The following is a 17,071-nucleotide window of genomic DNA, read 5'->3' on the forward strand; positions in this document are numbered from 1 at the left end:
AAAGGTAGAGTCCATCCCAAACACATCTTTGGCTTTAGAGTTCTTTAGTGAGATAATCACCTTGTCCACCTTTGACTCAGAAACCTCCCTTATGATGAAGACAGGTTGAGCATCATTTACTAGCACTGAGCCCAAGAAACCAGTGGAGGGGTTCTGTGTCAGTACCCTGACAGAGTCAATAAAGTAGGAATTGAAGGCTATTGCTATTTCGACTGCATCCTGTGTTAGATTGTTATTCACCATGATTTCTAGTCTTTTTGCAGTGTTACTATGGTCTTTCCCTGTTAACTTTTTTAGATTCTCCCAGATCAGTTTAGAATTTCCCTTTGCTTCACCAATTATGTTAATAAAAAAGTTTGCCTTGGCCTGTCTGATTTCTTTCATCACCTTATTTCTCAACATGGTAAACCTACGTCTGTCATGCTCTAATTTGGATCTTAGGGCTATTTTTAGATAATAATCTCGTTCTTTCATCAATTTCCAGATTTCTCCATTTAGCCAAGGAAGAGTGCTCTTTTGGCCAGGTTTGGATTTGATTTTCTTTAGGAAACCATTTAATGTAGTCTGGATTGTGGATAGAAAAACTTGACTATCAGCTTCCACGTCTGCATAGGACAAGAGATCATTCCATTTAATTCCCTTAATTGCGTTTTCAAAATAGCTTAATTCACTCTTAGGTATTCTTAGTTGATCAGGCTTTCTAACAGTAGAGAGGTTAAACCTGCTCTTAGACAGCTTTCTGGCTATAAGTGTCAGATTATGATCAGACAGCCCAGTAACCACATTGAATGATTTAGTCACTCTCTCTGGTTTATTACTGAACACCAAATCAATCTGTGTTTTAGAGCAACAAGTCACCCTGGTTGGCCCTTTAACTAGCTGTGTAAGGTCAAAGGTATTAGTGATCCGTTTGAGGGTTTTCCTACAACACTTGTCTTCATAATTAATGTTAAAATCTCCCATTAAGATGACCTCTTTCCCAAAATCACATTCCCTAAGCATGTTATTAAACTGATCAAAAAACACACTTTTGGTGGAAGGTGGCCTATACATTCCAATGAGGGTAAAAGACATTTGGGGAGACAGTGTAATGTTCAGGCCAATACATTCTAGTTCATTATCACATGACCACTCAATTTGTTTACATCGGATATGTTCTTTAATGTAAATCATCACACCCCCTCCTCTTCCTTCAGTCCTGTCTCTCCTGAAAACATTGTAGCCAGGCACAATCAAAGCAGCAGATGGAGAGTTTTTATGGAGCCATGTCTCTGAGAGGCAGAGAAAGTCAAGGTTGGAGTCTGTGAGTAGATGTTGAATTTGATCACTTTTTGGAATGACACTACGAATGTTCAAGTGCCCCCCTAGTAGTCCCTTGGGCTTAGCTCGTGGGTCCCAGATGACTCGAGAGTGATTGACACATTGAAAAAAGTTAAATTTTCTGTGTTTTCTGACGGCTGGGTTTAGGCCGTTTTGTTTCGTTTTGATTAGGGGCAGTTCGGTAGCGCAATTAACAATCCCTCCCGCCTGCACTGGATGCGGGGAACTAATTAAAACAGCTTGCGTACCAGAAGCAGAGTCAGGGATCGCATATAGCGACTTTGGTATGTTTGAAGAGTCAAAATCTATCCTGGAGCCGGGTGAGTCGAGAGAAACCATTGGACCATAGCACTCACCCACTTCCACAGCAGCGACGATCAGTGGACGAGGCCATCCACCGCTTTCCACTCCGGTGCGTATCGCTGGCTCGGTGATGTTGGGCCCAGGATTGATGCACATCCCCGGAGAGCAGGAGGGTAGTGAACAGGTAGTTTAACAGTTTCCGATAAATGTTAGACTTGTGTTTGTTGCGCCTAAGCGGTTCAGTAGAATAAGGAGCGAGGTAGACTTGGCCATTATTCAGAACATTATGGTATGCTGTGTACTGTCCGCTCCCGTGGAACGGTGAACCAATGTGTTTGGTGTTAATATTCTCCGGTAGTAGACTGATTGTGTCATCCCAGCAAGGACGCACTGAGATTATCAGTAGAGCAGCTACATAACTGACAATCATGGCAGAGTACTGGAGATAAAACACATAATTGCGCTTTAACTCTTTGCATGAGTTACTTAGCTGGGGTCGGCGTACACCTGATGGTTTAGATAAAATTACAGCATTCGAATGAGAAGCGGCACCTGCCGCACCACCCTGTCTTCCGTCCGCCATTTTGCAAATTAGGCTTCAACATGGGACCAACATGTTGTCATGTTGTCATCCAAACAAAAGGGGGTACCCCTTTTAAACACACATTAAACACACACACATGCATCCAGACACACACACACACACAGAGACACACAAACCCCGATTTGCCTTTCCTTATAGTCAATTTGTCCTTAAAGAGGCGTATTCCCTTGTCCCACACTGTCACCGCTACAGTCTGAGCTCTGAGTTAGGCCCAGATACAAGGCGACACCTCACTGAAGCACTATGTTCTGCTAGATGTGCTCCGGTGGCCCATTAAATGCATATTTTAGGGGGAGCGGAGTGAATCCCTTCAGTGCTGTAGCCTCTGCCTTAACCCCATTTCAACTTCTCTCTACCCCACTTGACTCCACAGTAAACAGAAGCACAGTGACTGCCACCACAGAAGAACTATAGTACACCGGCTAAATGGCGTCCTCATCCCGTGTCTTTAGTCTCCTCAGAGTGATGACTGTATGTCCCTAGCTATGTCTGTGGGTCCCATGTGTTGAGTATTATCAGGGTGGCTCATCTGTGACCAATCAGGCCAAACAAACAGTAGGATATTATATGTCCCTGGGCGTGTGGCCGGCTGGCCTGGATAAAGAGTCTGCCATCTAACCCCAAGGCAATAGAACGCAGTCACACAGTCACAGTCACAAACCCCCACACTCTTTCTCTCTGCAAGAGTGTGTCGTTCAGCCCGGAAGGCAGGTATAAAGCCAATTCTGAGGTACATGACATATACAACACACTCAAACAAACAGAGTCTGGCCAAACTGTGATGCGCGCCACCGTATCGCGCGACATGTGTCGTTGTCTGAACCGGCTGCCTGCGTTGCCCGGTGGAGGTGGTGAATCAGGAATATGAGGTCGACATGTTGTACTGCACGCTCCACACACACGGGAAACAATCCAAGCAAAAAGCTGGAGCACACCCAGAGGAAATGATTTTGTGTTGAGGTGCTGACTAACGCTGAATAAACTGTAAGCGATTCTAAGCAAAATAAAGAGAGTCGCACACACTCTCTCTCTCTCTATATATATATATATATATAAACTCCCAGGAATATATTGGGTAAAACACTCAAATAAAATACTGGGTGTTTATATATAGAGAGAGAGAGTGCGACTATTTTTATAGCAAACAATCCCATACACACACCACATGACACGTACGGGTTACAGGTTCCCCAAGTCGTACACACTACAGTCCCTCTGCATGACCAGAGCTATTTTGAGTAGCAGCTATCTTGATAGCTAATATGTATCTTATTATTCAACATCATCTTTTTATTTCAAAACCATAATTGCTATCGGAGAGTTAAAAGGGAGATGGAGGGTAAGCGTGTACCCAGTTTGTCAAGCAGTTAAGCTGGAGAGGGAGTAGTAAGGAGTGCTGGTCCAGTGTCTGTGCATTTGACACATGCACCATCTGACTGGCCTTTTTTGTGTGTGTGTGTGTGTCTTTCATTTTTTATTTAACCAGAAAAAGCCCATTGAGACCCAGAGTCTCTTTTTCAAGGGAGACTTGGCCAAGAAGGCAGCAACTACCAATACATTACATAATTAAAACATACAATACAACATGATCCAGCCTTTAAAAAAGCATTCACACTCCTCTGTAACAGAGTCTTCCATCAATATTTTAAATTCATTCAGTGGCACTGACATTTCATTAACATGAGGGCAGACAGAGTGCTGGTTTCAAGCGCAGCAGGTGTTTTTTTGCAAAGGACCACAGGAGGAGGCAGGTAACTGGGTCCAGGGGCAGGCAGAAGGTCATACACAGGAGGAGGCAGGTAGCTGGGTCCAGGGGCAGGCAGAAGGTCATACACAGGAGGAGGCAGGTAGCTGGGTCCAGGGGCAGGCAGAAGGTCATACACAGGAGGAGGCAGGTAGCTGGGTCCAGGGGCAGGCAGAAGGTCATACACAGGAGGAGGCAGGTAGCTGGGTCCAGGGGCAGGCAGAAGGTCATACACAGGAGGAGGCAGGTAGCTGGGTCCAGGGGCAGGCAGAAGGTCATACACAGGAGGAGGCAGGTAGCTGGGTCCAGGGGCAGGCAGAAGGTCATACACAGGAGGAGGCAGGTAGTTGGGTCCAGGGGCAGGCAGAAGGTCATACACAGGGGGAGGCAGGTAGCTGGGTCCAGGGGCAGGCAGAAGGTCATACACAGGAGGAGGCAGGTAGTTGGGTCCAGGGGCAGGCAGAAGGTCATACACAGGGGGTCCAAAAAGGGCAACAGTACAGGCAGGGAAAAGGGTAGTAACATAGTCCGGGAGATCAGGCAATAGGTAGATAACAGGAAATCCGATAGGCTAAAGTACAGGCAGGGAATAGGCAAAAGGTGTCGTTAGTGAGGCAGGCCAAAACTATCATACACAGGAGGAGTAAATCACGGGGAAAACAGCGCGCTGAAAGACATGTGTCACAAAACAAACAATACCTCACAGTGATGGGGTGCAAAGAACTGAACTAAATAGTGTGTGATAATGACATACAGGTGTGTGAACAGGTGATTAGAATTCAGGTGATTGGGATCTGGAGAGTGAGCTGCGTTCAGGGGATCTACGTGTTTTAGGGTGTGAGTTGGAAGCAGACGTTACACATGGATTGTAGATTATTCCATGCGTCTGGTGCACAAAAAAAGAAGGTAGTCTTGCCTAATACTGTGAATGCCCTGGGGACTTTAAGTAGCAACCACCTAGCAGACCGGGTATGGTAACTGCTGGTGATGAAGGAGACCAGACTACAGAGGTAAAGAGGGAGTTTACCCAAAAGGGCTTTGAAGATGAACACATACAAATGTATCTTTCTGCACATATAAAGTGAGGTCCAACCTACCATTTGGTACAATGTGCAATGGTGGGTGAGTGACTTTTTGTAATAAAGCGCAAGGATGCATGATAAACAGAGTCCAGTCTCTGTAAGACAGAGGAGGTTGCATGCATATACAACAAGTCACCATAATCAAATACAGAGAGAAAAGTGGCCTGAACAAGCTTCTTTCTGGCCATAAGCGGGATGCAAGCCTTAATATGAAAATAAAAATCTAATTTCGATTTAAGCTTTGTCACAAGATTGTCCACATGAACTTTCAAGGACAACTTGTCATCCAACCAAATACCTAGGTATTTGTAGGATGACACTTTTTCAATGGGTAAGCCACCAGATGTGACAACGCTAACGTTCTCTGGCATAGATCTAGCTCTGGTAAAGGTCATGCATTTTATTTTTTTGTACATTCAAGACCAGTTTGAGACCATGAAGGGAGGCCTGCAGTGACTGAAAAGCAGTCTGGAGCTCTTCAACAGCCTGAACCAGAGAAGGAACACATTAATATATGACTGTATCATCTGTATCATCTGCATATAGATGTAACTTTTCTGGTTGCATCCCATTTCCCAAATCATTAATACACATTGAGAACAACACAGGAGCTAAAATGGAACCCTGGGGGACACCTCTATTAATCTCAAGAAAGCTAGACTTGGGATTGTCAGTATATAACACATTGTGTTCTGTCAGAAAGATAGTTCCTCAACCAACTTACTGACCCTTCACTGAGACCAATGTTTCGTAGTCTAGCTAGCAACAATTAATGGTCAACTGAATCAAAAGCCTTTGATAAATCCACAAACAGAGCAGCACGTTGCTTTTTATCAAGTGCATTAATGATGTCGTTTGCCACTGCCATAGTTGCAGTTGTGGTGCTGCGCCCCGATCTAAAGCCAGACTGAACCCTGCTCAGTATGTTCTTTTCAATGAAGACGTTTTTTAACTGTGAGTTCACTAGGGATTCATTGACTTTGGCCAGGATAGGGAGTTTGGAGATAGGACGATAGTTATTAGCATCTGAGGAATCTCCACTCTTTAGCAGTGGGAGGACATAAGCTGATTTCCAAATGCTGGGTATGGAATTGGTCAAGAGACTCAAGTTGAAAATGTGAGCCACAGGTTCAGTAATAATACCAGCTGTTATCTTTAAGAGGTAGGGGTCCAGGTTGTCTGGACCTGCAGACTTTTTAGTGGCTATTGCCTTTAGTGCTTTATAGACCTCAGTATAAGAAACAGGCTCAAAGGTAAAATGGTTCACATGAGGGCCTATATCATAGTTGACTGTAACAGAGCTTACATTAGAGGCCTGGTTCCCACCATTATCAAAAACTGAACCAGCAGATATGAAGTGCGTGTTAAAAACCCTACAATATGGTCTTTATCCTTCACTTCATTAGAATCCATCATTAAATGGTCAGGAAGGCCAGAGGATACATTAAAACCTGACACTGATTTGATTAGCTTCCAGAACTTGGTGGGGTTGTTTAGGTTCTCTGTGACTGCATTTAAATAGTCATCTGATTTGGACTTCCTGATCAATCCTGTGCATTTGTTTCTTAGCGCTCTGAATGAGGCCCAGTCAACAGGAGCTTTTGTATGTCTGGCTTGAGCCCAAGAGATATTTCTCTTTCTAATTCATTCTGCCAAGTTATCTGAAAACCAGTGATGGACTGATTCTACATTTCTTCGCAGTGGCATGCTTATCACAAATCGACACAAATTTCATATAAAAATAGTCCCAGGCAGTGTCAACATCGGGAATCTGTCTGCCTCTGTCAATATTATGGTACATAATATTATTCTTACATAATATCATGTAAGAATGCTTGCTCATCAAACTGTCTAAAATGTTTAAAAATATATTAGGGTTTGGCTTTGGTATTTTTGTATTTCTAACAAATGCAATTGCACAGTGATCACTGACATCATTACAGAATATCCCAGTCGATGTGTATTTGTGAGGAGTATTCGTTAGAATGTCCAACAGCGTTGATTTGTTAGGTGCTCTGGGATTCGGTCTTGTAGGCGCATTAATTCATTGAGCGAGATTCAGAGAGTCACACAGTTCTTTAAAAGAGTCCGATACAGATGTAAGCATGTCCCAGTTCAAATCTCCTAAAATAATGAATTCGGAGTCATTTAGCTTGTCCAGGACATCAGAAAGAGAGTTACAGTTGAAGTCGGAAGTTTACATACACTTAGGTTGGAGTCATTAAAACTCGTTTTTCAACCACTCCACAAAGTTCTTGTCAACAAACTATAGTTTTGGCAAGTCAGTTAGGACATCTAATTTATGCATGACACAAGTAATTTTTCCAACAATTGTTTACAGACAGATTATTTCACTTATAATTCACAGTGTCATAGTTCCAGTGGGTCAGAAGTTTACATACAGTGAGTTGACAGTGCCTTTAAACAGCTTGGAAAATTCCAGAAAATGATGTCATGGCTTTAGAAGCTTCTGATAGGCTAATTGACATCATTTGAGTCAATTGGAGGTGTACCTGTGGACGTATTTCAAGGCCTACCTTCAAACTCAGTGCCTCTTTGCCTGACAGCATGGGAAAATCAAAAGAAATCAGACATCAGAAAAAAAATTGGAGACCTCCACAAGTCTGGTTCATCCTCGGGAGAAATTTCCAAACACCTGAAGGTACCTTGTTCATCTGTACAAACAATAGTACGCAAGTATAAACACCATGGGACAATGCAGCCATCCTTCTGCTCAGGAAGGAGACGCGTTCTGTCTCCTAGAGATGAATGTGCTTTGGTGTGAAAAGTGAAAATCAATCCCAGAACAACAGCAAAGGACCTTGTGAAGATGCTGGAGGAAACATGTACAAAAGTATCTATATCCACAGTAAAACGAGTCCTATATCGACATAACCTGAGAGGCCACTCAGCAAGGAAGAAGCCACTGCTCCAAAACCACCATAAAAAAGCCAGACTACAGTTTGCAACTGGACATGGGGACAAAGATCGTACTTTTTGGAGAAATGTCCTCTGGTCTGATGAAACAAAGTATAACTGTGTGGCCATAATGACCATCGTTATGTTTGGAGGAAAAAGGGGGAGGCTTGCAACCCGAAGAACACAATCCCAACCGTGAAGCATGGAGGTGGCAGCATCATGTTGTGGGGGTGCTTTGCTGCAAGAGGGACTGGTGCACTACACAAAATAGATGGCATAATGAGGGAGGAAAATTCTGTGAATATATTGAAGCAACATCTCAAGACATAAGTCAGGAAGTTAAAGCTTGGCCGCAAATGGGTCTTCCAAATGAACAATGACCCCAAGCATACTTCCAAAGTTGTGGCAAAATGGCTTAACGACAACAAAGTCAAGGTATTGGTGTGGCCATCACACAGCCCTGACCTCAATCCTATAAAAAATGTGTGGGCAGAACTGAAAAAGCATGTACGAGTATGGAGGCCTACAAACCTGACTCAGTTACACCAGCTCTGTCAGGAGGAATGGGCCAAAATTCACCCAACTTATTGTGGGAAGCTTGTGGAAGGCTACCCGACACGTTTGACCCAAGTTAAACAATTTAAAGGCAATGCTTCCAAATACTAATTGAGTGTATGTAAACTTCTGACCCACTGGGAATGTGACGAAATAAATAAAAGCTGAAATAAATCATTCTCTCTACTATTATTCTGACATTTCACATTCTTAAAATAAAGTGGTGATCTTTACTGACCTAAGACTGTGAATTTTTACTAGGATTGAAAGTCAGGAATTGTGATAAACTGAGTTTAAATGTATTTGGCTAAGGTGTCTGTAAACTTCTGACTTCAGCTGTATGTGTGTCTCCCGATGCTGAGGGCGGTCTGTAGCAGCCGACTACGGTGATGTGAGATTCCTTTACATATGCTCACTTTAACCGCAAGCAATTCCAAATGTTTGGCTTTGGTAATCGAGAGAATTTCAGAGGTGTTAAACTCGGATTTCACATAAATTGCAACCCCTCCTCCTTTAATCATCCAATCCGTTCTAAAAACCGTGTACCCATCAATAGAAATCCAGTTATTTGACACAGATTTCTTTAGCCAAATTTCTGATAAAACCATTAGGTCTGCATTTTGTCGTTTTGGCCCATATTCTAATCATATCTATTTTTGGAAATAGTCTTCTGACATTAACATGCAAAGAGGCCAAAAACCTGCTCTGTTTTTAAAATCAAAGGGAGTCGGTAGAGATTGCATGGCATCTGGGGTTTGGCGCCCGGGGTTTGGTCGCACATTACCAGAGATAAACAATAAAAGCATGACAACATATCTCAGTTGCCCAATGAGTGAGGACTTACTGCACCATTGTCAATAAAACGAAAACGAGTCTTTCGACACAGAAAAAAAGTAATTCAATAGATTTTGGAAGTATGCCATCAAGTGTAGGTCCAGTTGTGTTTGAGAGTGGTACAAATGCAATTGCAGAGAGAGACCAAGTTGCTGGTGATATTGACATGAAGGTCTCGTCGGAGTGTTTGCAAATTGTCGGGCATAAGGCGAAGATGATGATCTCACCCATTGATCATTCAGCCTATTTAATCCAGGATGGCATTGAGTAAAGAGCAGGCATGTATGAGGGAAAGGGGAGAATGGAGGGGGTGTTTGTGTGTGTGTGTGTGTGTGTGTGTGTGTGTGTGTGTGTGTGTGTGTGTGTGTGTGTGTGTGTGTGTGTGTGTGTGTGTGTGTGTGTGTGTGTGTGTGTGTGTGTGTGTGTGTGTGTGTGTGCGTGCACGTGTGTGTGAGGGAAAGGTTAGAATGGAGGGAGTGTGTGTGTGTATTATGTCATCTTTGGAGTCCATAATCCCCTCCCATCTCTACCCTGAAGACGATTCAGTCAGCCTAAATCTCCCTTTGATCCTTCCTGCAGTCCACACCTCTCACCTTTGTTCCCCTCATCTGTCTGTCTTTCACTTTGTGCTCTTTCACATGTTTCATCTCTCTCTCTCTCTCTCTCTCTCTCTCTCTCTCTCTCTCTCTCTCTCTCTCTCTCTCTCTCTCTCTCTTCCTCTTTCTCTTTCTCTCTCTTCCTCTCTCTCTTCCTCTCTCTCTCTCTCTCTCTCTTCCTCTCTCTCTCTCTCTCTCTCTTCCTCTCTCTCTCTCTCTCTCTCTCTCTTCCTCTCTCTCTCTCTCTTCCTCTCTTCCTCTCTCTCTGTTCTCGCCATGTTTGAGAAGGCACTTAAACCAGTCCTGAAGAAACAATCGTTAATACATTAATTTGTTAATGTCTCCACACGCTCTCTCTCTCTCTCTCCACATTTCGTCACGCAATCCTTGATCGTGGACACACACTCAATCACACCGATTCAGTGTTAACTGGCCGTTACGTGTGAAAGTAATGACCTGTGCAGGTGTGGAGATATGGCTAACCTGACCACACACACACACACACACACACACACACACACACACACACACACACACACACACACACACACACACACACACACACACACACACACACACACACACACACACACACACACACACACATGTTGTGTCTGGAGCAAGCAGCACAAAGGATAGCTGGACTGGTATGATGTCTGAGGAAAGAAAGGCAGGAATCCAATACAGTTGATTGATGCTCCTTTTCCATCCAAATGAGGTTCAGGCCCCGTTCAGTATGAAGGAGCAATGATCCTTAGTAGTGAGAGGTCTAGGTTTCCCTCATGCAGGACAGAAGTGTCCCTGCTGTGTCAGTAGATATGCTGTCTAGATGACTATGGCATTAGTGTTTACCGATTGGACTGTCTCTCTGTATCCAATCTGTAACCAGTTGGATTCCAGGCCGACACATTCCGACAGGATTAGCCAATCTCATTCCAGGCGTTTCGAGGCTTTCAGAGGCCAGAGGTAGACTGGATTGAATGAGCTGGCTCTAACCCCTTGCCCCACTCCCATCTCCCCTCTCTCCCCCCCTAAAGCAAACATCTCAACCTGTTTTCCTTTCTTTTCCATCCCTCCTTTCTCCAGCCATACTCTTTTCTTTCTTCGGGGGTTCTGCCCCGATTCTCTCCCTTTCCAAACAAACACGCTGTTTCTCCTTTCTCCTTTTCTGTCGTCTTGTTGAGGAGAAACTTTTTCTCCGGGGGTCCGCGGTCTTACTGAGTGTGTATGTGCACCGAACCGTAGACGGCTCACAACGTCTCTAATCTGTAAAGACAGGCGGTAAGACGGCAGGCATCGCACCTGCCTGTGCGTGTGTGTCTGTGCATGCAACTGTCCCACTGAGCGATGCCTCCACAGCCCTCCCTCTCCTACTAAGTGCACCTATCCGCAGCATGTCTTGCTGGATGAGCTGTTTAAGGTATAGAACTAAATGGGATATGGAAATAGGTCATGATTTTCCAGGAGCGTCAGCTATATGCAGCCGGACCAGGAGTGACATCACTGGAGTGCCATAGGAAACATTCGTCTGGTGCGGATGAAGGATTGCACCAGCTTAATAGACTAATGTTGGGAAACACAGGAAGAGATGATTCAGAGCCGATTTCTACCTCTCTCTTGCTCTCTCTCCTGCAGTAGAAAGCAGCACCTGCAGTAAGTTCTGACTGTGCGGATATGGTGACCTTCCTGCCCACATCAGTGGCTCTGTAAGCAGTTCTGTAAATGGGCACTGCGAGGAGTCACAGCGGGCACGGAAACTGGCAGCCTGGCAAAGGACTGGGCAGAGGAGAAAAAGTATTTCCACAGCACACCAAGGGCAGGACCTAGACTCCAAGAAAAGATGTGCACCAGTGGGGTGTGTGTGTGTGTGTGTGTGTGTGTGCGCGTGTGTTTGAATGTTTGTGTGTTTGTGTGTGTGTACGTGTGTACGTGCATGCCTGTGTCCGTGAGTGTGTGTAGGCCTACTTATCTGGAAGAATTAGGATGAGGAGTGTTCCCTGTGTTTCTTGGCAGAGGACGAGAGAGAAAAAAGATGGATTGTACAGGAATGAGATGGAGGAAGGACAAAAGATACAGGGAAGACAGAGACAGATGGATATGACAAGGAGAGACAGAGAGAGGGAGAGAGAGAGAGGGGTATCTGGTTGGCTCCACTCCCTCCAGTTAGTAAATCCTGGGCCTCCTTCTCTACCTCCCTCCCTGTGGCCCAGGGCAGATTACAGGCAGGCTTGGCAGCTTCCGAAGGCTCAGAAATGTAGAGTATTCCCTGTCTCCTCTGCCCCTGGGCTAGCAGCCCATAGCACTTAATGAGATAGAGATGAGCGGGAGGGAGGCGGGAGGGAGAGAAGGAGAGTTAGAGATACAGAGCGGGACGGAGAAAGAGGATTGAGAGAGGGTGAAAGGAGGAGGTGCGAGAGAAAAAGAGTGAGAGAGATGGCAGTATGAGAGGTGAAAAACAGGTCGGGTAGCGATAGAGCTTGAGAGAGCTTCAGTTTGGTTTTATCCTGTTTAAGTTGGCCTTAACATGGTTAACAAGGTGCTTGATTTACTCTGGTAGCCCAGTACGCCAATTCCAGCATGCCCAGCTTGTCAGGCCTCTCTTATGAACACACAGGCCACCAGGACGGATGGATGACACACTCACTGCACCACTCTCACAGTCATCTTCCTTGCGCTGCCCCTGTACTGCTCCCAGCCTCCACCCAATGCCCTGCCCCAGCAGCTCAAAGACCAATGTGCAAGCTCAGCGGTCACACGCACAGGCACGCACACACTGGCATCAGGTGTCGAAGAAGAAGCAGAGCCAGGCTGAGTAGGAGTTCGCTAGAAGTCTCTGACCTACAATTGCACCAGCGACACACACACACACACACACACACACACACACACACACACACACACACACACACACACACACACACACACACACACACAGGGGGACACACACGCACAAATGACTGAATACCTCTCTCAAGTCTTAGGCATCATAATCACATTACCATTACACAGATTTAAGCATGTAGTACCACATTGCAGTACTAATACGTTAAGCCATGGAGGCCCAGTAACATGATATCCCACTGGTATGTGGCCTATACATGCTCCTTTGCTCTACAGTCCATACAGTAGCATGCCTGCAGGCAGCCCTTCACTTCTCGGGGGTTTTCAGCCCCTCGGTCTCTCTGCAGCCCGTATATTAAACCACTCCTGTTACTCGACCAGCTCACTTCATCAGGGGGAAGCGGATAGCGACCCGTCCTCCGTTGCGACAAGCCCCACGTGGCCCTATTCATCAGTGCTGACGAGGCTATCAATCTCAGAGTGGAGGAAAAGACTGATAGATAACCACCACCACCACCCCCCTCCCTCCTCCTTGGTGCCCCCCTCCCCTGAGGCTTCCGCTTGGGGAAGAGCAGCAGGCTCACCTGGGCAGGTAGGGGCTTGTTGTTTGACGGACAGGCGCTGGGGAGGGTGGGGGGGGGATGCTGGCTGGGGCTAACCTGGTGGTAGTAAGGTCTTGTACCGTCCGACTCCTTCTGCATCACGTAGGCTGACTGAAGCATTGCAGCACATACAAACACCACTGGACAAACATGATTGATTGTAAAAATCTCCATATAAAATATCACATACAGAAATAAATCAAAATAAATATGCATTAACTTTGTGCATGCACAAATACACCCAATTACATACAAACACACACACACAATTTTAGTTGGTTTTTTTTGGCTGCATATTTTGAAAACAGGTGTATCGGAACAGAGCTCAACCTTCTACCTGGAGGCCATAGCCTGAGAGGTGAGGGGTCAGGGGAGAGAGGTCAGCGTGTGCTGAGCTGGCACTAAACATGGGCAGATCCATACAGGCCTGTAGTAGCCCCAGGGTGTGTTCAGAAGGTTTGTTCTCTGAACACACACACATACCCACACAAACAGTTCATCTCTGACAGCACACTGCTCTCCAACACAATAATGTAAATTACACCGTTGAGGAGTGGGGGAGTTCTCTCTCTCCTTCTCTCTTTCATCCCACTCATCCACCTTCTTCCCTGGCTTCTTCATCCTTTTCTCTTCATCTTCACGCGTTTCTTTCAACCCGCCTTGGTTTTATGACTCGAATGAATTATGGGGGAGAAGGAGGAGAAAAACAGGGGGGAAAGGGAGAGGGAGAGAGAGAGAGAGAGAGATTAAATGAAAGATGGTCTGGGAGAGTGCCTGCGGCTTCATGTTGTTAGGACCTGCCCGCAAGTAGTCGTGGCCAAGCTAAGCCCTGGATGTCTGACTGACACACACAAACACTCATTATTAAACAGGCCAATAAAAACCTGCCTGCTGACACGTACCACATTTTGTCACAACAAACAAATTCACTCAGGTTCACTAAGAAAGGCATCTATCAGCTACTACACTCATGTGTGCTATATCTCTCACAAAATCTAGACAGACAAACGGACGGATAGACAGACAAGCACATGCACACGCAAGTCTGTAGGAGAGGGTCAGAACAGAAGGCATGAGAGGCGGTGGACCTTGTCCCTAGAGTGGTGGGTCTGAAAACACTTAGAGAGATCCTCATAACTAAATAAACAGAACTGAGTGACAGACAGGTGAATGTGTCACCCAGGAAACTGACAGGCGATGACAGACACACAATGGGAAGTGTGTGAACAGACTGAACCATGGAGAGAGCAGAGGGACACATTAACATGATCAACAGAGTCAGATTCAACACTTAAACCACAATATCCCCCCTCCTGCCATATCGCTGGTGCAATTGTAGGTCAGAGACTTCTGGTGAACTCCTACTCAACCTGGTTCCTTCTTTGACACCTGATGCCAGTGTGTGTGTGTGTGTGTGTGTGTGTGTGTGTGTGTGTGTGTGTGTGTGTGTGTGTGTGTGTGTGTGTGTGTGTGTGTGTGTGTGTGTGTGTGTGTGTGTGTGTGTGTGTGTGTGTGTGTGTGTGTGTGTGTGTGTGTGTTTGATTGGTTGGTTGTTTGTGTGTGTGTGTGTGTATGCCTACATGATTTGGGCTCCCGAGTGGAGCAGCGGTCTAAGGCACTGCATCTCAGTGCTAGAGGCGTCACTACAGACCCTGGTTTGATTCCAGGCTGTATCACAATTGGCACAGCGTCGTTAGGGCTTGGCCGGGGTAGGCGGTCATTGTAAATAAGAATTTGTTCTTAACTGACTTGCCTAATTAAATAAAATAGTTTTGTTAAAATTGTGTACGTGCGCTAACACAGGTGAGGCCCTCCACAATAACACAGTCGCAGTGGGCATTCCAATTCATCCCAAAGGTGTTTGATGGGGTTGAGGTCAGGGCTCTGTGCAGGCCAGTCAAGTTCTTCCACACCAATCTCGTTGCTTCTCGAGGCAGTTTGGAACTCGGTAGTGAGTGTTGCAACCAAGGACAGAGGATTTTTACAAGCTACGAGCTTCAGCACTCTGTGGTCCCGTTTTGTGTGCTTATGTGGCCTACCACTTCGCGGCTGAGCCGTTGTTGCTCCTAGACGTTTCCACTTCACAATAACAGCACTTACAGTTGACCGGGGCAGCTCTAGCAGGGCAGACATTTGACAAACTGACTTGTTGGAAAGGTGGCATCTTATGACTGTGCCACGTTGAAAGTCACTGAGCTCTTCAGTAAGGTCATTCTACTGCCAGTGTTTGTCTATGGAGATTTCATGTCTGTGTGCTCAATTTTATACACCTGTCAGTAATAGGTGTGGCTGAAATAGCCAAATCCACAAATTTGAAGGGGTGTCAACATACTTTTCTATATATAGTGTAAGTCAATAAGTCATTGTTTTGGTCAAAGTATGACATATTTGGGCATGAAGTGACAAATCCGAATGTGTGACTTCGGATGTTTCCGTGAGTCTTACGTGTCTTTTCCTATGAAATGACGTGCAAATTCTTTCCAGCCTTTGTTTTGTTTCAGGGCTGGGTTTTATTTAAATGTTACCACACATCAGCATAATCAGAAACACTTGCTGCAAAGTCCTTTCTATTCACGAGTCGTCTGAAAGCAAACAGCTTTTCTTTGTAGCTTACACTTGGGTTTCCACTAGATAAAACAGGCTATATCATAAATGTTTGTCATTTAGCAGACACTCTTATCCGGTGTGACTTACAATTAATACATTCATCTTAAGGTAGCTGGGTGTGACAACAACACATCACAATCGCATCAAGTACATTTTCCCACAACAAAGTATTCATCAGCAAAGTCAGCGCTTGTAGTAAAAGAGAAGGGGCATCGTGAGAGTTATTTAAGATACTCTTCAAAGATGTAGGGTTTAAGATGTTTTCGAAAAATGGGCAGGGACTCCGCTGTCCTGACTTTAGGGGGAAGCTTGTTCCACCATTGGGGTGCCAGGACAAAGAAGATCTTCGACTGGGCTGAGTAGGAGCTGCCCTCAGATAGGGGTGGGAGGGCCAAGAGACCAGAGGTGGCGGAACTGAGTGCTCTGGTTGGGATGTAGGGTTTGACCATATCCTGAAGATAAGGAGGTGCAATTGCTGCTCCGTAGACGGGCAGCAGGGTCTTGAAGATGATACGAGCTGCCAGGGTTTGATGGCACGAGCAGGGAGATCTGCAGCCAACAGAAAGATACAGTGGATATCTGTATCTCTCTAGACGGGAGATGACAAAATGCCTGGATTAGGACCTGCGCTGCTTCCTGTGTGACAAAAGGATGTTGTAGAGCATGAACTTGCAGGAGCGAGTCACTGCTTTAATGTTTGCAGAGCACGACAGGGAGTTATCCAGGGTCACGCCAAGGTTCTTTGTACTCTGGGATGGGGACAACAGGGAGTTGTCAACCGTAATGGAGATGTCTTGGAGCGAGCAGCTCCGTTTTGTCAAGGTTGAGCTTGAGGTGGTGGGCCAACATCCAAGCTGATATGTCTGCCAATCACGCAGAGATGCGTGTCACCTCCTGGGTGTCAGAAGGGGGGAAGGAGAAGAGTAGTTGAGTGTCATCCGCATAGCAATGATAGGAAAGCCCATGTGAGGATATGACAGAGCCGAGTGACTTGGTGTAAAAAGAGGGCCTAGAACCGAGCCCTGGGGGACACCAGTAGTGAGAGTACGTGGTGCAGACACAGA

This window comes from Salvelinus namaycush, chromosome 14 (genome assembly GCF_016432855.1).
Source record: "Salvelinus namaycush isolate Seneca chromosome 14, SaNama_1.0, whole genome shotgun sequence".
Taxonomy (NCBI): Eukaryota; Metazoa; Chordata; class Actinopteri; order Salmoniformes; family Salmonidae; genus Salvelinus; species Salvelinus namaycush.